Genomic DNA, 24,806 nt, shown 5'->3' on the forward strand with positions numbered 1-24,806 from the left:
AGATATACACACATTATATCCTGTACATATTCGTTCTCCCTCCCTGTATCTACACCCCCACTCCATAGCCATACAACATTGTGTACACATTAAAAAGTAACCCAAACGACCCATTGAGTCCAATTTGTGCTTCAAAAAGCTAGAAACAGTCCTGTCACATGGCCCTTACATACTACTTCAGCCATGTCCCCAGACAGAGACACCTGCTCATCCGTGCTCACTGCTGCTGCTGTCACAGTAGCTAGACAATGAAAACAGCTTGTACAGATTTCATGTTTAGTTGATCAAAAATATATTGGCTTTAACAATTTCTTCTAAAAATTCTCTATGTTAGAACAATAGAACTATATTTTGTAATTTGTAGCATTTACGTTCCCTCACTTCATTAATTATTATCATGACATCTTTTATCCAGGTGAACTGGCCCATGTCTTTAATTGCAAAAATTGAAAGGGTGAACGAAGCAGGAAGATGTCTGCGAGTCTGAGGTCAGCTTGGAATACAGAGCAAGTTCTAGGCCAGCCTTGGCTACAAAGTGAGGTTACGTCTCAAAACAAACAAACAAACAAACAAACAAAATTCTAATTGTCTTTTTATGTAATGAGCCCATATTATTTGCCAGGTACTATGTTTAATATCCGACATATATTATTTCACTTATTCCTAATTAGAACCCCCTATACAAGAAGCTCATTCACCAACAATGGGAGTTAAAGCCAGGGGAGCCAGGCAGGGTTTGTCCATCCATCCACTGTATTTCCAAGTGTCTATCATGGCATTTGGCACACACTAGGGACTTATGTAACTATTTACTGATAAAATACCAGCTCTTACTCAGGATGGCAGGGCCAAGGTCAAAGATGCTTGATTTTGACGATCAAGATTAGAGACAATCAAAGCTAGAGGAAGTTTTCTTGTACGATGCTGGAGAGACTCAAGTTTGGCTGAGCTAAGACAAAGGAGGAAGCTGCCTCAGAGACATGTCAAGGTCTCACAGATAACAGCACAAAATAAGATCTCCCCTGAATACCCTGTCCACTCATCTTGCTGGGAAGGAAAGCAATTTTGGTAGTCAATGGATTCTCCTCCACAAGATTTGTTGATTCTAGTGACAGTGACTAGCTGATGACCGAAATGGGATGCTGCCCTCCTTAGTCACAACTTATGTCTGACAGAAACAGGAACACCACTGAAGCCATCATTTATGCCTTGTCTTCTACTTATTACTGGTCTTTCATCTTTTGTGGTGGCTCAGTGGGATTCATGGGGAATCTTATTTTGTGCAATTATCTGTGAGACCTCAACGTTGGAAATAGACAGCTTTCTCTTCTGTCTTAGCTCGGTCAAATGACTGAGTGAAATGTATTCTGTTATGATTTTAGCTCCTGCTCTTGAGGGTCATTTTGATCCAGAGAAGCTCATCAGAATTTTGAGGAATTTACTTTCTTTCTAGAGACCTTTTGAGATCTTTGAGTTTTAAAGGGAGTTTTACTTCCTTAAAGAAAACAAGGGCTGGGGAGGAGTCTTAGTGTTTAAGTGCTTGCTGTACAGGCATGAGGACCTGAGGTCACACACGCCAGAACCCATGTAAAAGCTGGGCATAGCAGAGCATACCTGTGACCCCAGTATGGACGAGGTGGACAGATGGAGCATTGAAGCTTGCTGGCCAGTCAGTAGTCAGTTGGCCAGCACCAGGGTTAGCGATACTATCTGAAAAAATCAAGTAGAGGGTGTGGTGGTTTGAGTGAGAGACGTCACAACAGTCTTGTGTGTTTGGACATTCTGCTCTCAGTCCATGGTTTGGGGAGGTTGTGGAAGCCTTAGGAGCTGGAGCTTTGCTGGAGGAAGTGTGTCACTGGGGCCGACTTTGAAGGTTTATAGCCTCATTTCACGTCGTGATCACTCTCTCTGCTTCCAGTATGTTGATAAAATGCTACCAGACAACTTCCTGTTCCTGATGCCATGCCTTCCCAACTGTGATGAACTTTAGCCCCCTGAGACTAAGCTGAATGAAACCATTTCTTACTTAGGTTTCTTTGGTCACTGATATTTTATCATGGGACTAGAAAAACCATTAAAACAGAGGTCTGGCTATAAAGGCAGACATGGGATATGGACCTTTGACTTCCACATCGTCACATGGACACAAGGGCACATACAACAAACACATGCACACAGCCCTCACATACACACATACACACAGGCAAGCATGCACAAACACCAATGTTCTCTTTAACAGGCTGGATTGATGAATTCGTCAGTCACTAAACATTACTAAGAAGCCCGTAGGTCTGTCTCCACCTCTCATCTTTGAAGGTGAGGGCTGAGGGCACGGGGTGGTAAGATACAGCTCTCACTTTCAAGGATGACAGGTGGAGACAGACCTATGGGAAAACTGCCGCTTTATTTCCTGACTGGGAGACCGGGAGGAGGACAATATAGACAGCTCATGGATGCTTAAAGAAGCAGAAGCGAGGCCTTGACGGTTTCTCATAGGAGGCTGATGGCAATGAGGAAGGGTCAGTCTTCCAGGATGTGTATTAACATCCTATCTGCCCAGTAAGAAGGGATGGGTTTGCTGCAGCCCCACTCGTGTCTCTCAGATCTCCACATCCCCACTTTGATCACCCAATAGCTCTCTAGGTTTTACAGCCAGATTCAGCCCTGCATGTAGGGATATGACTGCTTCCTATGCACCAGCTACATGAGCCCAAGTCCTACTTGGCTGAGGTGGGTGTCAAGTGGAGGAGCTGATGCTGTGCCTTCTCTTTTCCTGCTGCTCTTGGTTGGCCAAATACATGCACCTTCCCTGCAGGTCCTGGGTCTAGGCACGGGGCACTAATTTGTCTTTGGCTATTACCTTGAGCTTGCCATGTGACTCTCTTCCTGCAGTGTCTTCTTTCCCTTGATCCTCACCTTGTTTCTGGCCTATTGCTCTAGCCCAAGCTGAGATCATCTCTAGTTACTCTGAAGATGTATGTAAGGGTCAGTACAAACGTAAATATGAAGGCTCCTGAGTGAAGCCCGTTATCCCATCCATGGGTGGGAGTGAGGGATCCACGGGGATCTAGTAACACTCTTTAATCTGACTAACCTTCTGCCAGCTCCTTCTGTGTGTGAGAGAGGGCCAGAGTGTATGTGTGTGTGTGTCTGAGTGTGTGTGAGAGAGAGTGACTGTATGAATGTGTGTGAGAATGTATAACTGTGCATGTGTGTGAGTGTATAAATGTGTGTGCACGAGTGTATGAGTGTGTATGTATCAGTGTGTATGGCTGAATGTATGAGTATGTATGTATGAGCGTATATGAGTGTATGTGTGTGATAGTATTTTAGTGTGTGTGTTATGAACATGTATTTGTGAGTGTGTGTGTAAGAGTGTTTGAGTGTACAAGTGTATATGAATCTACGAGTGTGTGAATGTATGAGTATGTGTGTGTATGAGTGTGTAAGTGTATGTGTGAGTTTGTGTGAGAGTGTATGAGTGTATGTGTGTGTGAGAGTGTATGAGTGTATGGGTGTGAGTGTGTGTGTCTAGAGGATAAGGTCAGTATCTTGCTCAATTGCTCTCTGTCTTCTCTTTTTGAGACAGAGTCTCTCAGTATACATAGAAGACATTGATTTTGCTCACTGGTTCCCCAGTAAGTCCCAGGCATCTCCCTGTCTCTGCTCCCTCAGTGCTGGGATTGTAGGTGCATGCTGCAGCATCTGGCTTTTGACATGGTGTTGGGACTCTGGACTTCATGTTTTTGGGGTTAGCATTTCACTGACTAAGACATCTCCCCAGGCCCTCACTCTCTGCTTTTGATCCCCAATTTTCGTTCACTTTGCAAGATAGAATCTATGAGCTTGCATCAACACAGTGGACTCGTGTTAAGTGCGAGAGAGCCAGCAACCATATTTCATCTTCTGACTTGAAGCAAAAAGCAGGCAGCAGCCATTCTGATCCCCGAACCAGCAAAACTTGGGAACTGCATCTTGAAAACGAGTCACTGAAACATTTTTTTTCCCCAAACATCTGCAGGTTGTTAGCTTGATTTATTTTGAATTAAAAAAATCTTTTTGAGCTGGCTGACAGCTTATTTTAATTCCCAGCTGTTAAAATGTTTCAGTGGTTGGAAGGGGACTGCGCCTGTGGCTTTTGATGTGGTGGGAAGAAGTTGGGCACTCAGGTACACCTGCAGGACCTGCCCCTTCTCATCGCAATCCTCCACAGTTTTATTCCTTCTGTGTAAGGGCCTGGTGCTTCGAGCCTTTGTTTACGATCTGGGTCTATTTGCTTGGGTGCTGGGCCTGGTGGCTAAAGCAGTTCAGCTCACGGCCTGTGATGTGGTGGCTTTTATCCAGCCCGTAATGCTTTGCGGATGCCTTAGATTCTTTGTGGGACACTTTAGGGGAACAAATAAGTTAGTTTATATTTAATTAATATTTCCCTCTCCTTTCCCAAAATTTGCTGAATTAACTTTCTGTTCAAAATATGTGATTCTTACAAATGCTTTGAAGATTTCTGGCCTGGTCAAGGGCCTTGACTTATTCTTTACTTTTCTTGGTTCTGAATGAACATCTTTTATTTTTATTGAAATTTTTGAGCAGGGGACCCAAGGACTAAGTCCTCTTCCTCACAAACTCTGTAATATACATAGATAGCTGCCACTATGGATGCCTTCCTCTGTTACAATAGCCAAACACTGTTCGTGGCCACCTTAATTCTCCCAGAATGCTGCCCTGCCTCACTCACTGTCTGGTTTCCAGAAGAATGGTCTACAGTGGTTACCTTGTGACTTCACTCCCCTGTGCCTCAAATATTTTCATGCTCACGGGGCTCACTCTGCTGTTTAAGGCACTGAACGCTCGAAGCTTATTTGGGATTTTAAAATTGGTTTTCAATTGTTACTTATGTCTACGTGGAAAGACTTCATAAAACCAAACACTGGATAACAGGTTTTGAAACAGTCACCATGGATATAAAAGTATAGGGCTTTTCTATGCCTAACTATCCTTGCTCTGAAATAATGACATGAAGACCTGGTATGTTTATTAACAAGCTTCCAGCCCTATGGCTGAGCGGATATTCTAAGCTATTCTAACCTGAAATGCTGGCTTGGCCTACTTTGCACCCATGTGACCTGTTACCTGTCATCTTAGTCTTGCTCTTGCACCTCCTGATGGCAGCTCCCCACCTCTGCCTGGGCACGGAAATCCTGCCTTATGCTCTTCTGCCCAGCTACAGGCTATTCAGTTCTTTATTGAACCAATCTGGAGGTGATGGAGAACAATGTTTTACAAAATACTGAGTCATACCAAAGTCTGGGCTACAACCAAATCTCTGGGTACAGAAACTAGCATATGAACACACAGTGTACAAAACACTCCCAACACAGGGGAGTGAAGATCTAGGTGGGCACTGGGGTCCATCCTGTTTATAAACTATGTCTAACTAACCAATAAACAGAGTCACTCTAAGTCAAAGAATGAGTAAGAGGGGTCTCTCTGAAGACTTCAGTAACAATATGGGAAGGAAAAGCTCCTGTGGACGTGGAGGTGAGAAAGACTGAAAGAAGCCAGAAGGTATAACAGTCGAGCAATGGCCATGGGGAAGCAAGGTAGAGGGATACGTCCATCTCAAACCAGGTCTTCAGTTTTACCCTTCAAATTCTATTTACATTTTTTTCTCGTTGTTGAACATCATTTGTTGGTTATTTATTTTTATAGAATGTCATACATTTTTTTTGTCAGAACAGTTTCAAATGTTATTTTTCACGAAGCCTGCCTTCTTTCACTCCTTGCTTTCTTCTTTCTTCCTCCCCGCACCAGCACATCGCCTAACATGTCTCTTTAATGATGGATGTAATGCTTTGTCATTCCCCCTCTTTTTTTTTTAAAGTTTCATTTCACTTTGCAATACTGGTTCTCTACAATCTGCTAAGGTGTATATTTGTTGTGAAAAATGCTCTCGGACTTTTATATAAGAAAAAAAAACAACAAAAACCAAAAAAAAAAAAAAACCCTAAAAATAAAAAACCCAAACCAGCAATAACAACAAAAAACCAACCCATAAAGTTCATTTGTGTAGTCTAACTTCTCCTGGGCATGAGACCTGGCCTGGAGTATGATTGGCATTATCCAGTGAACCTCCATTGGAGAAAACTGATTTTCGTTTGCCAGCAGGTATCAAGCACAGAGAACTTCTCAGTTAGGGGAGTCTTCTTTCCTGTCTCAGTGCTGAGACCCCGTTTGACTTGAGTCTGTGCTGGTCTTGTGTGTGCTGTCACAGTCTCTGTGGTTTCAGGCATTCATCCTATTGGGTTGGAAGACACCGTGTCTTTAGAGTCACCCAGTGCCTCTGGCTTTTTCAATCTCTCTGCCTTTTCTTCCTCATAGCTCCCGGAGGAGATGGGGAATTGATAGAGACATCCCATTTAGGATGGGGTATTTTAAAGTCTCCCACTCTCCGCACATTGTCTAGCTGTGGGTTTCTTGTTAATTCCCGTCTCTTACAAGGAGAAGCTTCTCTGGTGGGGGCTGAGTGAGACACTAATCTATGGGTATAGCAACATGTCATTAGGGATTGTTCTATTGCCATGTTCCCTTAGAAACCTCCAAAGGTTGTGATCAATTTACCTCAGGGATTTCACAAAGAGCCAGCTGGGTTTTTTTTTTCTCTATAGAGTAAACTAAAAGTAAAAGAAATACTGCTTTTTAAATGTCATGTAGGGATTTGGTCTTAATGATGTTGAAATTCTGCAATTCAATATAATGTGTTTTTATAAGTTATGTTCTCACATAATTTTTACCTAAGCTTATTGCCCTTTAAGTGGTCTCTTCGCAGAGCCTGCAGAGGTAAAATTGTTTATTTGCTTCTCATCTATTTCTAGTCTTTCTTCCATTTTGTGTGGAGTAGTTATCATTATAATCAGACATACTATTGCTTTGGTGTTTGGTGTTTAAATATTACATCTGTTGTGAATAACTGGTCTTGTGGTTGATATTGTTTGACGTGTATGAATAAAGAACACTGGATTCAGAGAAAAGTGCTTGGTGTGTAAGCATGAAGAAGTGAATTCAATCTCCAGCACCCACACAAGAGCTGGGAACAGTGACACGTATTTGATTTATCCCAGCCTTGGGTGAGTAGGGACAGGCAGATTCCTGGACCATCGGCCAGCCAATGTAGCTGAGATAGCGAGTTCCAGGTTCAGTGGGAAAGATCCTGGCTTCAAAAATAAGGTGGGATGTGACAGAGGAAAACCCTCAACCTTGACCTCTGGTCCTGGCATGTACTGCTCACCTGTGATAGAGATATGTTGGCTAGTTTATGATAGCATCGATCTCATGGTTGTATACACATCAAGGGTGTTTAGTGTGACGGATATTATACTTACTGTGTTAACTTTTGCTAGCTCCTTTCTAAAAACACTGTTCACGCGCTAGTTAACTGAGATAAGCATATTTATCCCAGCTTGATGGGGTGGGCGTGGGGATAGAGACTCAGAGGTAAACTGACTTGCCTACATCCACCTATTGGGTGTAGGCATGGTCCTATCTGCCTATTGTATGATCCACACTTTTTAACTATATTGTGCTGCTATGCTGCTCAACTCAGTACAGATGCAAAATACACCCCAGTAGGTTTAGGCTAGTATAAATTCTCCAGGATAGAGTGGTACCTACGTATCATTCATATTTGTCAAACTCCATAAAATGGGACTCGGGATGTAGTTGAGAGGGAGAGCCTTTACCTAGCGTGTGTAAAGCTCTGAATTGAATCCCCAGTGCTGGGAAAACAAACACTTAGGAACCCAGTATAGAGTAACCCAGACTAACCCCTTAGGGACCCATAAACTACACAGCACCAAGAGCCAGCTCTTTTGAACTGTGGACCCCGGTGACAGTGAGGCTTCACTGTAGACCCACCAACACCACACTCTGTGTGAGAGGCTCACTTTTAGGAAAGCATTGGGGAATAAATGTTACTTCTCAATTTTGCTGTAACCCTAAAGCCACCGAGATACATGATGTCAAAGAGAATTTGCTCTGATCCTGATAAATAACAGACTTGGCTAAAGCCATCAGCGTTTGCAGAGCCGATGGCTAAGCATAGTTCAGAACTTCCTGAGTGGCAGAGGTGAGAAGGTATGTAGAGATTGCCACCCTTGGCTGGCACTCACCTTCTGCTCTCTCCTCATCCCTCATCTCTCCCGGCCTTCTCCTGATGCTCACCCTTCCTGCTGGTCGTTCAGCATTCACAAGGTAGCCAGCAGATATGAGAAACTGACAAACAAATCTTTGTGGATTGTGCTTATGAGGGACACACCCAGGCCATGGGGGTGGGGCTGAGGCTTTGCTTAGAAAGCCTGGTTTAGACTCCATTGAGAAAAACCCATGGAGGGAGTAGCACCCAGGAGATGGGCGTGGGAGCAGACTATGGGGCCTAATTTGTTCTTTAAGTTTACCTAATGGTTTGCAAGGGTGGAAATCTCTATGTGAGTGCATGTGATACATTCTCCTGGGAAACTGAGATCACTGGATAATTCTGTGGAAACTGCTCAGGAGTACGACAAGCAGTGTGAATACATTTACAAAGGGAGTCACGTCTGTGTCTGGTCAGAGATGGTGGGGGGGGCGTGGAGGGGGAGAAGGCAGTCCCACTGTGGTGCAACTTCTGTATCTGCTCAAACTGTACAAACACACTCTGAGTGATTTTCAAAGCAGTTACAAGGAATTTCTTATGACTTTAGGTACTTTTCCCCCCATGTCACAAAGGCACAGAGGAAAAGACTGTTTTTTTTTTTTTTCTTGCTCAAGGGTAGAAATTTAGGGGGAAAAGGTCACCTATTCTTATCCCACAAAAGAAAATTTATTCAATTTTTGTCAAGAAAAGACGCTTTAGCATGAACAAATAGGGGATCTGCTAAAAGCTTGTCAGCAATACCCACCCCAGCCTCAGCCCTGTGGAGGGACATGGACCCCAGGTGAAGGGAGATGTCACTCCAAGGGACTTCTGCTAAAATTAAAAGGTTTTAATCCCAGTGAATACACAGACACTCCAAAACAGTCATGAAGTTTTCTTTTTTATTGAGAGAGAGAGAGAGAGAGAGAGAGAGAGAGAGAGAGAGAGAGAGAGAGAGGCTAAAATAAATAAAATAGTCTATTTCTTGTTCCCTGTATCTGGAAATAGAGATCTTTAATTCTTTAATCTGAGTGGCAGTAATTTAGCCTTGGATCAGGTCAATCTCACAATGAGCCCATGAGGTGTTGAACCCATGTGCTGGTGAGTCTGGGAGGTCCTGAATAGACCCAGGGACGATGTTGGCCTGAGCCATGAGCTACAGCCATCAGCTTGATTGGAATACTAACGAGAGCTGGCATGTGACCACAACATCCCTGAATTTCCTTCTTCTGTTGCCAGTGGACATGACAGCTCAGGTTAAGGTATCAGGGAGTCCATGGAGGCCAGTGTGACATAACACAGAAGGCTGCCCTATGCCTGCCAACTGCTTTCCTAAAGGGAGAGAAACTTTCTCTTGTAGCGTGGAGAAGCAATGGGAATGCCCCATGATTTTATGGACCAGTTTTCACTTTTCCAGATGCAAGAAGAGGGGCTGTAACATTCTTGAGAACATGTTGAGAGCAACCTCTGGGAGGGATCGAGGGAGGGGTAATTCACAATAGATAAGCTATGTGTTTGCTCCAGCATCGGCTCCTTCATCTCACCATGGGGGTGTTGAGTGATGCCACAGGCAGCTGGAAGGACTCATTTATTTGACCTAATTATTCTCCATGTAGACCTGACTCATCCTAACGGGCTCTTCTTCAAAGGAAACGAGAGCCAGATTGCCTCCTTGGCAGCAATGAAAAACAAATGCTATCCACGGAATGGCTGTTAGATTGAAAAAAGATGCAACCTGCCTTTGGGCGCAGCCAGTATTTAATGATGTTACCAAGAATAGAGGACGAGAGAGAGAGAGAGAGAGAGAGAGAGAGAGAGAGAGAGAGAGAGAGAGAGAGAATAGTGTCAGGTTCTGACATTCTAGCTTTCTAAAAATGTTCTTAATAAAATTAACTTGCCTTTGGGTGCATGGACAAAAGTAACTCAGAACCCAGGGAGGAATGGAAGCCTTGGGGGTGTTTCTGCCATTTTCATTAATGATCCACTAAAGCCTGATGGTACTGCAGGGAACTTTCACAGAGGGGAGGGGGCTTATTATTTCTTAGTCCTCTTGTATGCTTTCTTGAAAAATTAAGAATCTCTCTCTCTGTCTCTCTCTGTGTCTGTCTCTCTCTCTTTGTCTCTGTCTCTCTGTCTCTCTCTCTTTGTCTCTGTCTCTCTGTCTCCCTCTGTCTCTCTCTGTGTCTCTCTCTGTCTCTGTCTCTGTCTCTGTCTCTGTCTCTGTCTCTCTCTCTCTCTCTCTCTCTCTCTCTCTCTCTCTCTCCCTCTCTCTCTCTCAAAGGGGGAACAGAGAAGGACTTGAAATGGTGTTCCCAAATGGCGTTCTCTTTACTATTAAGCAAATCAAACATAGAAGAGGACAGCATGCACATTCCTTCTGTGAAACTTTTAAATAACCCAAGGATGTGTTTCTGAATGCTTGCAAGCTCATCCTGGAGTAGCATGCCACCTGTCTGTATTGGAACCAGGCTGAGAGTTGACAAGAAACCCCAGTTAGTAAGACAAAGAGGAAGTGAGGGCCTGAGCTTGATTCTGACAGCCCATGTGAGTCAGTTGGACATGGAGGTACACACTTGTAGCCCTAGTACTGAGCCACTGGAGACGGGCCGGGCCCTGGAGCTCGCTGGCTAGCCAGCTTCCTACACCAGGAGCTCTAGGCTGGTGAGAGACCCTGCTTTAAAAACATGGTGGCCAGGCAGTGGTGGCGCACACATTTAATCCCAGCACTTGGGAGGCAGAGGCAGGCAGATTTCTGAGTTCGAGGCCAGCCTGGTCTACAGAGTGAGTTCTAGGACAGCCAGGGCTACACAGAGAAAACCTGTCTCGAAAAACAACAAAACAAAACAAAACAAAACAAAACAAAACAAAACAAAAAGACAAAAAACCCCCCCATGGTGAATGGCTTCCAAGGAAAGACACCAAGGGTGACTTCTGACTATATGTGTGTGTATACATTCGTATTTGCATCCATTCATAGGTGAACACACACACACACACACACACACACACACACACACACACATCAAGGAAAAGAAATATGTCTGAAAGTAATCACTTGTATCTTTCTTGTTCCCATTTTCTTGTTTTAGAGTTGAGACCAAGAATGTGATGACTAAGAACATGGGAAAGATGTCTATTCAGGTGACTGACCCTTTTCTCCTTTGTAATCTGGTGTCTTGTTGAAGGACGCCACTTCAAAAGTCTGTCATGGCCAGAATCTTCAGGGGCACCATGTTGGATCTTCAGCTCTGTCGGTATTGTGGAGATGAAGAGGGAAATCCCAAGACCACTTGTAAAAAAGATCTACAGCCCAGTCAAACCTTTCCATACCATAGCTGCCCAGCAAGTACACTGTTGCAGTTTGCATCCTGGCATGCCCAACTGTGTTTACATCTCTTCCTGGTGCTGGAGCCAGAGCCTGGGGTTCCTTTCGAAACAATTCTGAAAATACCTTGGGTTTGTGTTTCTCTGGGCTCTGCAATAACAAACCTGTTCTGCGGCGTGGCTGGTGTTTACCTAATTGGTGGGAGGACTTTTTAATATCAGAAAGAAAACATTCCCGAGCATTCCACATAGGTAAGATGTGGTTTTGTGGTGCTATGATTTGGGGTCGGGAGAGGATGAAGAAAAGAAAAACACTCCAGTTCCTTTTTTTTTTTTTTTTTTTTTTTTTTTTTTTTTTTTTTTTTTTTTTTTTGGCTAAAGCGAAGGGCAGGGTTGGGGTGGGTGAGCAAGAAGGAAAATTGAGCAAAGGGTGGGAGTTAGGGGTGGTGGAGATGAAGGAAGGCTCAACAGATGTTGTTCTAAAGGGAGTCATGACTGGGCCTGTGTTTCTTTTGCAGTTAGCTCCAAAAATAGATGGTTAGTAGTGAGAAGCACTACTGGTTTCTGATGCTTATCAGAGGGGCAGTTAATTCCACTTCCAACTGTTAGGGTGAGGACTGGGGCAAGCTCTGTATCTAACAGAAAATGATTGCTATACCTCACAGTGCTTTGTGTTACACTTCATTCGGCTGTTTTCGGGCCAAAGCTATTAGCTAAGCAAAAGGAATTTGCCCAAGGATAAGAGGGACTGATAGCTTACAGTGGTCGTTTTAAATATGTGTGCATGTGTGTGTGCACTTACACACACACACACACACACACACACAATTTTGAGTCATTTCATTGTGTAGCTTAGGCTGCCTAAAATTTCTTGCTAGAGTCCAGGCTGGTTGTGAACTTGCCATATTCCTGCCTCAATCTCCCTATTGATGTTATTACAACCGTGTACAACCATGCCCAGCTGAATATCATTTACTGCTATCAAAAAATACATTTTTTTTTGGACAGGCTGGCCTTGAATTCCAAAAAATGATTTTGAATTTCTGATCCTTCTGCTTCTACCCCCAGAGTGCTGAGATTATAGGTAGACACCATTATGCAGAGCTTGGCATATCAATCTGTCTGTCTGCCTGCCTGCCTATCTCTGTCTGTCTGTCTGTCTGTCTGTCTGTCTGTCTGTCTAATTTGTGTTTTGCCTGAGTGTATGTCTGGTGTCCTGAGTGTATGTCTGTACACCACTTTTACGAAGCGTCTGCAGAGATCAGAAGAGGGTATCAGATTCCATGGGACTGGATGGATGGTTGTGGGTTACCATGTGGATGCTGGGAATCCAACACAGGTCTTCTGGACAAGTAGACCCATCTCTCCAGAGCCCTGGAAGTTTTCAGAGTCTTCAAGGAACAGCGGTGAAACAGTGACAGCCAGGCTGTGCTTGGGGAAAACACATTAAAGATCAATTAGGAGTAGACACGGTGTCATGGGGGAAGCCAGAGTTCTATGTTTCCAAAGATCTCAGGCTGGGCAGCTTTGGGGCCATAAAATCCCCAGAGCCCCCTTTCCTGCCTCAGAAAGTTGGAGGCTGAGTGTGCTATCTATATGTGTACATAAGGGACAACCTCCCTCTCTCTAAGTTGTTCTGGTAAACTCTTTGTCAACTCAGTTCCATTTCTTAGTTCCCTAAGAGTTGAGTTTGCCAAAGGCTCTCCCCAGGCTTTGCTTCACTAGAAGGGCAGAGGTGTCAGGATTGGTGGATCAGAGCCAAGGGCGAGGACATGGCTACGGGAAACCCCAGCTCTTACCAGATATGTGGATGTTACTTCTCTTCCAGATATGTCTAGCTCAGTGCCATCCTTCTTCAGGATGAAGGCAGTGCTGGAGGCCAGTACTCAGGCATCCTTGAAACATCAAGCTGCAGGGACCTGCAATGAACATTGTAGACTGGGTGTGTTTCTAATGCAAGCTGCCGACTGCAGCTTCGTCCCTAGTGATACTGGTACTGTACCTCATGATACTAACCTCATAAGTTATTCTGTTTTGTAGGTACAAGACTATCTTAGAACAGCTGCTGGGCCTTGGATGGCCAGACCACAAGGGTATAGTTTCATGGCTGGGGGCTTGTTGTGAGCCCTGTGTTTTAGGATTATTGCAGAAAGTCACAGGCCAGCCATAGAAAGCAGGAGCTGAGGTGGCGAGAGTAGGGCTGAGTGGGGAGGTGAGCAGATTCCTTCACTCTTTTGGCAGCTGAAGGGCAATGATGTAATGCAGCTTTTAGTATATTTTGTAGACACTTATTGCTCATCTACCCTGGGTCAGGCCGAGTTTAAGATTTAATAAGACATTGAGCAGCTATCAAGGATTTTATATTTGGTTAACATTTCTCTTCCTTTGCGTGGCCAAGATCAGTAATATTGTTAATTATGTCCCAATCCCTCAACCTAACAGATGCCCTGGCCCATAATAGCTGTGTTGGTTGCTTTTCACATTGCTTTGACAGTTTGGGGGAGATAGATGGGTAGTCACACTGTGTGCTGATAACAACCATGGGATGACTAGTCATACTGTGTGCCAGTAACAACCATGGGGTGACTAGTCACACTGTGTGCTGATAACAAGCACAAGGTGCCCAGTCACACTGTGTGCTGATAACAAGCAGAGTACTCAGGGCATAGGGCCAAGGAATAAAACCTTAAGATCCGGTTCCCCAGGGACTCACTTCCTCCAGTGAGGATGTACCTTCTAAAGGTTTCCAAAATAGTACTGTTAGCTAAGGCCAAAGTGTTCAGACACAGAAAGCTATTGGGAGACATTTCAGACTCAAACCAAAATGATCATTCAGTAAATGTTGAGATTAAGTGCAAAGAGAAGTTTGCCTTTTTTATTTTTCCATTTTTTTTGTGACGTGTGTCTGTGAGTGATATTCATGTGTGTATGTATGCACATTTTTGCATATGTGTGGTGCATTTGCATCTGAGTGCTTGTGTATATGTGCATATATATGATGAGGCCCAGGATGGATGCTGGCAATCACCTTCTGTTGGTCTTATACCTTACTTACAGAGGCAGACTCTTGCAATAAAACCCAGGCCTCCCTATAGACTAGTCTTGCTATCCAGCTTGCTCTGGGATCTCATCTCCACCTCCTCCTGAGGCTGTATGGTTGGACCACCCACACTCAGATGGGTTCTGGGGATCCAAACTCTCGTTTTCATGTTTGCGTGGCACGTGCTATAACAGCTAGGCTTCCCAGCCCCAACACTTGCCTTTAAACCTCCTAATAGCCTTGCCTGTCCTGTACAGTGTGACCCCTTCTAGTGAAATTCTAACCGATTATAATTCTGCCCTTCCTTTTATGGCAGGCTAGTGGCTTTCCACCAGTCTGTTTGTGTCCCACAGGGGCTTCCTTCTTAGTGTTTTATATCCAGCACAAAAATATTGCATGAAATATAATATATTATTAGTAGCTGTTTGTCAAATGAATATGTAACATGGGAATCAGGACAAAATATCTACAGGAGTAAGGTGGGGTAAAGCTTTGCTGCAGTAACAAATATGTCAGGAAATCTTCATTTCTAGCATTAGGTTTGTTTCTTTTTTGCACAAAGATAGCTGTGGTTTCTATAGTTTTCTAACCCATCTTCTTTCTCAGGGGTAACTTACAGATTCAGTCTAGTTGTATCCTATAGATGTCTTATCTGGAACATGAAGCTTTGGAGTTGTGGTGGCTCGAGAAGAGAAGGTAAAAGAGGTACAAACCAGCTCACAACAATGCTTTGACCTCGGCATGAGTTGGAGCACTTCTGCCCACAGCTTTTTGGCATCAAGGCTGGGAAATTCAGATGAGTCTGTGGGTATTTGTGAGTATGTCCCACCAAACACCTAAGTCAGGACTTGCAAGTGGGCACTATGGTAGCTGTAGAGAGTAACTGCTGGCATTTTCGCAATCTTACCGCCTCTGTGCACACCACTCAACTTCCAAAAAGTAAGATCTGTGTTGCTGTTCTGGCCTCAAATCTGTTTTGAGAAGTCAGAGATGGCCTTGGCTCCTACAGAGATGGATTCTGCTGGCAAGGGACTTAACCCTGTGTCAGGTTGGGATTCAACATTCAATAAGACTGTCTCCTCACCTAGAATGAGCTTGTTAAAGGCAGCATTGGCTCAAATGAGGAGTAGCAGGAGCTGATGTCAGAGCCTTTTGATCCCTGCACTGCTCAGTGGTGTGATAAGGGCAGCCATTTTCTACTCTGGCTCCAGGATGCTAGACAAGCTGAACTCCATTTGCCCACCATGCTTGCCATTATTACCAACTGTTTCTGGCCATCCTCTGTCTCATTTTCTTATTTTTCTGACAGTGCCTATTGTCACTGAGCCCACTGGGACCCATTAAAAGTTAATCAATTTTAATTGAATGTTGTTCTTAAGGTCTTTATATATGTGTGGGAGAGTCCCAAATTAAAATAGGTTACCTAAATAGTTGGTGTGTGTGTGTATGTGTGTGTGTGTGTGTGTGTGTGTGTGTGTGTGAGAGAGATAGAGAGAGAGAGAGAGAGAGAGAGAGAGAGAGAGAGAGAGAGAGAGAGAGAAACACTATTTCCCAAAGGGGTGGCTGCCTCCATTTTTTTTTATTGTAGCTTGGACCCCAGAAAACAGGAATGTAGTGTATTATTGTTTCTCTCTCTCTTTCTCTCTCCACTTCCCTCTCTCTCATATCTTCCTTTGCAAACAAATACCTAGCTGTCCCAGCACCATTTGTCAAAAACTTTATTTATTTATGTATATGTGGGTTTATGTTTACATGTATATTTTTGCACCAATATCATGCTGTTTTGGTTACTATGACTCTGTAGTATAGCTTGAAATCAAATACTGTGATACCCTTGGCATGGCTCCTGTCTTCAGGTTTGCCTTGGCTAGTCAAGGTTCCTGATGCTGCCATGTGAATTGTAGACATATATCTTTTGTGCTTCTCTTAAGATTGTCAGTGGGACTTGGATGGGGATGGTATTGACTGTGTAGATTGCTTTAAATAATACAGATGTTTTTGCCATATTAATTCTGCATGGGCAGTCTTCATCAAGTGGTGTCTTCTTTAGTTTCTGTCTTTAGTGTCTTCTCTCTGCAAGTATCTCTGTTTTAGGTTTACTCCCTGGAGTCTACTGTTTTTGAGGCAGTCATGAATGTGACTGTTTTCCTGTTTTCTTAGCAGATTTGTTACTGAGTCTAAGGGACCCAAGATTCTTACATGTTCATTTCATACCCTGAATACTCTGCTGAAAGTATTTATCGGATCTAAGAGTTTTCTGGTAGAGTTACTGTCTTCTAGGCAAAGAGTCATGTCGTCAGCCAATAGGGAGGATTTGAATCATTATCCCATTTTTATCCCTTTGGTTTCTTTCTCTCTATGGTCTAAGTAATATGGGTGAAATGTTATATTGAAATTTTATTTTGAATAAGAGCCCCAAGAGTGTTCATCCTTATCTTGTTCTCAATTGTAGAGGAAATGCTTGCAGTCCCCTGTTTAGTATGATATCAACAATGGGTTTTTCTTATACAGCCTTTACTATATTGAAGCATGATATCTGATTTCCTCAGGGCCTTTTAAATGACAGGATATTTAATTTTGTCCATGTTCTTTCTGCATCAGTTGAGATGACCATGTGACGCTGTTTATATACTGTATTACATTTATTGCACTGCATAGGCTAACTTGTTCCCCCATTCCAGGAATGGTGCCAATTTGATTATGATCTTTTCAATGTATTATTGGGTTCAGTTTGCAAATATATATATTTTTTTTGCTGAGAATTTTTGTATCTATGTTCATCTGAGGACTTGGCCTATGGTTTTTCTTTCTGGTGGTGTCTGTACCTGGCTTTGGAATCAGGGCAATGCTAGTTTTCATGGATGAGTTTGGAAACATTTCTCTCCTTATTTTATGAAATGCTTTCTAGAACATTGGTGATTGTTATTCTTTAACATTTTAGTAAAATCCATCAGCCAATCCCCCCAGTCCTGGGCTTTTTTTTTTTTTTTTTGGAAAAATATTTTATGTTATCACATTAATGTTATAACTTGTTATTGATCTTTTTGGCTTCTTGAGTATCTTTTAAGTTCAATTTAATTAAGTCATATATGTTTAGAGATCTATCAATTTCTTCTAGGTTTTATTATTGGAGTGTAAGATTTCAAGATTGCTTGTAATGGACCCTCTGCACTTCTGTGGTATCTGTTGTAATTTCCTCTGATTCTGTTGATTTATATTTTACCTTCTTTTGGTTGGTTTGGCTAAGACTGTGTAAATATTGTTTAGTTTTTCCTTTTTTTCTGAGCCAGTGTCTCACTGTGTAGCCTTGGCTAGCTTAGGACTCAATATGCAAACCAGGCTAGCCTCAAGATCAGAGATCAGCTTACCCCTGCCTTTCAAGTGCAGGGATTAAAGGTATGCACCACCACGGCCAGGTTACTTTGTCTTTAGGGAACCAGCTCTGTTTAACTGGGGCTTTATATTTATATATATTAAATAAATTTTAATCTTTTTTAAACTTGAGGCAACATCTTGCATCTTTTGAAATTATAATGCAATGAAACCAACACCAGGAAAAAGCTGTGTGGAGAGTGGCCAGGGTGTGCTCACAGGAGAGCGAGTCACTGAGGCCAGGGCAGGGCAAAAGTCATTGAATCAAGAGAAAATGAAAGAGCAGTATATCAGAATCTGTGGGATATAACAAAGACAGTTCTAGGGAAAGTGTATAGCTCTGATATTCTCTATTTAAAACAAACAAACTGGGACAAAACTTGGGCTTATGGGAAGGCTCACTGGGTAAGAACGCTTGCTTACTGCTAAGCCTGAGAACCCAAGTTCAATCTGCAAGACCTAAATGTGGAAACTGAGAACAGACTCCTGCAAGCTTCTTTCTAACCACCATGGAAGGTCATATGTGTATGCACACACATATACACGCAGAATAAATAAATAAATAAATAAATAAATAAATAAATAAATATCTCTGTGATCTCGAGGCTAACTTGGTCTATATATTGAGTTCCAATCTAGTCAAGGATACACAGTGAGACCCTGTCTCAGAAAGAGAAAAACTAAACAAAATTCTATTTTATGTGTATGAATGGTTTGCCAGCATGTGTATATGGCAAAGGAGGCCAGAAAAGGAAGTTATAGATGGTTGTGAACCACGGTATGGGTTCTGGGAACCAAACCTGAGACCTCCCCACCCCAAAGAGCTGCAAGTGCTTTCTAAATTCTAACTCATCTCTCCAGCCCCAGTTATTTTTCTTTCCTTCTGAGATTTGCTTTATGGCCTAAAATGTGTTCCATTTTGGAGACTGCTTGCTGCACTGGTGAAGAGAAGCTGTGGTCTGCATTGAGACATTGGGCAGCATATCCCACAGACACTGACGTCTGCTATCTATATTAGTGTAGTTACCTGTGACTTTTCTTGGTTAATTCTTTTTAGTCAGATGATTCATTGACTGATGAGTGGCATGTTGAAGCCGCCCACTTTTATCGCCGCTTATATGCCCCAATAATATTTGTCTTATAAAATTGATAGAACCAATATTTGATGCATACACACAAGTCAGAACATGGTCCAGGAATGGACTCGTGTGAGACTTCTGAGTGCTTGTGAGAACACTCCAAGAAAACAAGACAGGAGTATGGTGACCTTCTTGGAAAGTGTTTTGTGCTCCTCCAATGTGTGTCAGATAGTAGCAAATTTACTTCATTTAACTTGTTATTGGTTGCTGGTGTTATTTAATTAAATGTTTAAACTATTCTGTATATGCCTTTATGGAAAAACATGTTTTGCACGTGCAGCTTGTCCTTGAGATTGTATGCAGCTTGAACTTGGGAGAACTTGGCTCATGTGATTTTTTTCTTAATCCCCAGAGATGAAATCATCTGATGCTCGGAGTAAAGTCGGCTATTGTGTGAGACTTCAGTCTGTCTCATGCATTGCTCCATCATCCCAAGTCCCAGTGCCTCTAGAGTTGTGAAATATAAGTGCAATTATATTCTTTTTAAAAATGGATTTTAAAAATACCTGTATAAAATAATAAGTTTCATCATGACATCAGCTACACATATATAATGATCTTAAACTATGGTCACCCTCTTTATATACTTTTTAATATTTAATATTTTATTTTTTTAAAAGAATTTTATACAGGAGCCTTACATCTGCATCACTTCCACCCACCTCTCTTGCCTTCCAATATCCTCTGCTCTAAACACTCTCTCCCAAACTCATGACCTGCTTTTCTTTAATTACTATTGTTATGTAAGTGTGTGCATGCACACATGTGTTTGTAACCTACTGAGACTATTTAGTTTTGCTTGTATGTACATATGTTTAGAGCTGACCACTTGAGACTGGATAACCCATGGGTATGCTGCACTCATCTCTGGAGAAAACTGATTTTCGACTGCCAATGGCTTTTGATCTATGGATGCAGCCTTGTGAAATTTCCCCACCGACATTAACATGGCTACAGGCACTGCCATTGTAGAGGACTTGTTTTGGCAACCATTTGTTGAGATTTCATGGGTATACCTTTCTTCACATCTAGAAAACACTGTATAAATTGGCATCCTGATACTTTGCCTCTTAAAAACCTTTTCACTTCTTTTTCTGTAAGGTTCCCTGAGGGTTAGGGGAAGGAGTTGGACATATCATAAATGCTTTCTTATTCTTTGTATTTTAGGCAGCTGTGGATCTTTGTAATGGTCTTTATTGCTTTAAAAAGAAGCTCTTTTGATGAGGGGTGAGAGCTATATTTATCTGTGTGTACAAGGGTAAGTATTTTGTATATAGCTAAAAATTATATTAGTTTAAGAAGATGTCAGTAGTAGATTCTCATCTAGAGTCTATGACTTCACTAGCCACAAATAGTTAGGTATGCTTTTGGTACCAGACACACATTACTTCCTATTGATTGGGCTGGAAGTTCAACTGGACAGCTGTTGGTTACCCCCAAGATAGAAGCACCACTATTGCACCATTGGGTTTGTTAGTATTTATTTCATAAGCTTCACAGTTGAGCAGAACTATTGCTTGTCTTTCTCCCTTGGCAGCTTACATAGTTCCTTCTGTTCCTCTGAGAGCTGGTCCTCGGGGAAGAGACTTCTGGGTCAATGCAAGTGCCATTATTCTAAGTCCCATGTGTGACGTATGTGCTATCTCCAAAAATAGGGCCTCTCCTTTAAGTTCTGAAAGGTAACAGGGACAATGGCAATAGTCTATATTGTTTTGGTGGTATCTTGACCAATAACTCAAAGGTGGGTTTTTCATGGAATTAGGGTTTTGCTAGCTAGCCATATAGCTTTTGAGAACAGCATTATAATCCTGTGAAGCACAATTCTATTTGAACTATATGTATTTGTATGTATATATACATATATGTATATATTTTTGAGTAAACATATAAGAATATGGTTTTTCTATTCTTCTCCCATGATTTATCCAAACACCCTTAGTGTTATTCTTTCTCACCCTCTTTCTGTATTCCCTTCCTTCTTTCCTCAGTTAAAGTTTCCTTCCTCCTCCTTTCACATTCTCCCTATCGTCCTTGCTAGAGCTTCTCATGGTGCTAAGATCCAGGACACCAAAGGCAGTGTGTTATTTATGTGTTCTCTATGCACTGGAGCCTTCACCTACACGCAGTGACCTTCATCATTTCTGACTGATTTTTGGCGTGAGGGTTGCTCTGAACGTGAGTGAGTTACTCCTCTTTCCTCTCTGGCTCTTTTTGCTTGGAATACAATTTTCCATGTCTTTCCTTTCACAGTTGCTTAGCCAAGAATCGTGTTTCCTCCAGGCAAGACATTTGATATTGCTTTTACCCTGAACAGCCAGCTTAGAGTTTATAATTGGCGAATTAGGGCCATTTAAATCCCAGGTTATAATTAGAAGGTATGTGCTGAGTCCTGTTACTTTGTTATTTTTCTAGTATTTAATTCTTTCTAAGCTCTGCCCCTGTCTTCTTACAATGGGTTTTCTTCTTTCTTGTGTGGATTGTTCGAGGGAGCTGTTCAAGATGTTTTATGCCAATTTGACACAAGCTAAAGTGATTGGAGAGGAGGGAGCCTCAATTAGGAAAATGCCTTCAGAAGATGGGGCTGGAGGGACATTAAGCCAGTGGGACATTTTCTTAATTAGTGATGTGGGTGGTGCCATCCCTGTGTGGTCCTGGGTTCTATAAGAAAGCAGGCTGAGCAAGCTATGTGAAGCAAGCCAGCAAACAATGCTCCTCTGTGGCCTCTGCCTCAGCGCCTGCCTCCAGGTTCCTGCCCTGTTTGAGTTCCTGTCCTGACTTCCTTTGATGATAAACTGTGACCTGGAAGGATGTGCTGAATAAACCCTTTCCTCTCCAGATTGTTTTTGGTCATGGTGTTTCTTCACAGCAATAGTGACCCTGACCAAGATACCCTTCTACCACCAACACTCCGTACCTAAGGGCCCAAGGGCCAGCTGTGACAGACACCTAACAGCAGACATGATGGGGATAGAAATATTTAAACCAGGAGGTTATGAAAGATGATTTAAAAATCAAGAAAAAAATATGAGAAACAGGAAGCGAGAGAAAAATAAGAATAGTGGGAAAGGTGAAATAGTACAAAGCAGGGGGAAGGTGAAAATTTGAAGCCAACTTAAAAGAATATAAATTTCTGACTATTAGAAGAAGACTAATAAGAAGACCCAAAGGACACAATAAAGAGAAAAAAATGTGAGGAAAAAGGACAGAGGTTGGGAGAAGTGGTGCAGGCCTGTCTGTCATTCAAGCCTTCAAGAAACTAAAGCAGAGGCTGGAGGAAAACTCAGTGTTTTAGACAGCTGGCTCTTCCAGAGGATCCGAGTTCAGTTCCCAGAACCATCGAAAATCTAGCAGATCTGCCGCCCTCTTGTGGCCACTGTAGGCACCTGTACATATATGGCACACACACACACACACACACACACACACATGCACACACGCATGCACGCACACACGGACACGCATGTGCACACATTTGCTCAAAAGTTAAAAAAAAGTCTTAAAAAAGGGACAGAGGCAGGAGGATTATGAGTTTGAGATCTAGGTCACTTCTGCCGTCAGTCTACACCTCTTTCTGGGTCTTCTTGGGCTGTGCATCCCTTAGAGACAGGAAAAACTCAGGGGTATTCAGATCCCTCCATCTCTTCTCCCCTTTCTCTTTCCAGTGCGTAGGATTTTCTTCAGGTCCTGACTGCCTTGCTCACAGCTGTGGTTTCCTGAGGTGCAGTCCCTGCCAGATCCTCCCCCAAGCCCCACATTGTATCAACTTTTAGTTTTGCTTACTTTAAATGAAAAAAAAAAAAACCCAATCAATTTCTACTGTCTTATAGGTCCCCTGCCTCAGTCGCCAGCCCCATTACAAGTGTTCCTCATTAATCTTGTTTCAGTGGCAGTTGCAGGAGAGACACTGGGTCAGACATTGTGGGATACCTGAGATCCACAAATGCTACTGTAGAGAACAGCATGATGGTACTTTCTGTTGTTCCAAAGATAAAAATACTGGTGAGCCTTATTCCCCAAAGTTCCAAGCTTGGTCTCTCCCGTCTCACGGCAGTCCAAGCCATAACATGGCACATCTCAGGAGCCTGTATCTTCTGGATCTGCTGAGATCAGACCAGCATCCTGCTCTACATTTTCTGCATCAGTTGCTCCCTGTTGCCCCCATGCTTCCTGTTGCGTCCCCCTCTGCTATACTCAGTGACCACGCACTGCTTTCCATGGTCTGTATCAACGAGTAAAGTCTGTTGGTCTTTCTGGGGTGCTGTCTGTTGGTATGTTCTTTCAGTCATCCACCTCTCAGAGAACCTGTTTTCTGGTTTGATTTGACTCTTAGTCACTGTGAAGCTAAATGTTCATCCACCATCTTTGGCTACCACAGACTCTACATTTTTATCTAAAAATCAGTTGTGCATATGTGTATGGATGGGCTTTTGTGTTCTCTTCTGATGAGTCCTTTTGGTTTGTGTTTTACATACATGATATCCTGTTGTGCTGGTTATTCCAGGCTTGCAATGTTTTGAGTCATGTGGTGCCTGTCTTCCAAGTTTGCTTTCTTTCCACAGGTTATTTCACCTTCTTATTTGCTTGTATCACCACAGACATTTGAGAACGAATTTAACAGTTTTTATAAAACAGCCATCTGGAATTTTGATGAGACATTGTGTCAGTTCCACCGAGCACTTTGCAGAGAAAGGAATAGTGAGTTTTATGAACTTTGAACATGGGGTTATGTTGGGTATGCCAGAGGAATTTGTGGGGAAATTAGATAATCCTGAGACAGACTGCAGAGTGTGGTCATCCCACCTTATGTCCCCTTGTCACTATGTGATGGTGTCTCACTGATGACATAGTTTTCATCCATTTGTCACTATGCGATGACTTCTCACTGATGACATAGTTCATGTTCCTTGTCACTATGTGATGGTGTCTCACTGATGACATAACTCACTTCCTGTTTGTCACTATGTGATAGTGTCTCACTTATGACTAGTTCATATCCCCTTGTCACTATGTGATGGTGTCTCACTGGTGGCATAACTCACTTCCTGTTTGTCACTCTGTGATGGGGTCTCACTGATGACATAGTTCTTGAAAATCTTTTTCACCACATAAGCTTCAAGATTTAGTGTTCTTCTTCTCATTAATACACCAATGAATAAATTTACAATCACAGAATGTCTTTGACTAATATTTTCTGCATATCAAAGTGACAATAGATAGCCTCATAACACAGCTAGACTCTACACAGTTGACAGTTTTCCCTGAATCTCACTTCCTTTACTTAGAGATTTAGCTAACACATACAATGAGCAGTCAATAATGGACATTGCTTAGAAGTTTTTATTTTTTATGTTTTAGGGCTCATTTTGAAGGTAAGTTAGAGTGAGGTTGATTAAAGTTGTTGAGTATCTATCTCTCTAAGGCTATATTGAACAGCAGATAAAAAGATGCCTTGCATTGTTGTTTATGCTTGCTTAGTACTTGATGCATTCTGGAGCCTTCCCTGGAGCACATGAAAGCCTGGGCAGCCCTGGGGGCCAGTCTGAAAGGTCTTTACTGGGGAAGGAGAGGAGGGTGTGAATTGTAGCCTTCCTATATTTGGGTGGATCAAAAAGACAAAGCTCATACAAAGTTGGCAAAAGAAAACACAAAATATATCGTAACAAAACAGCAATTCCGGATTAATTCCTGATATTGCTGCCAGCAATCTGGTAAGATACACAAGAACGTAACCTTCATTGATCTTTGCTGTCATGTACTCAGGGTC

The sequence above is a fragment of the Arvicanthis niloticus genome, chromosome 10 (assembly GCF_011762505.2).
Source record: "Arvicanthis niloticus isolate mArvNil1 chromosome 10, mArvNil1.pat.X, whole genome shotgun sequence".
In the NCBI taxonomy this organism is placed as follows: Eukaryota; Metazoa; Chordata; class Mammalia; order Rodentia; family Muridae; genus Arvicanthis; species Arvicanthis niloticus.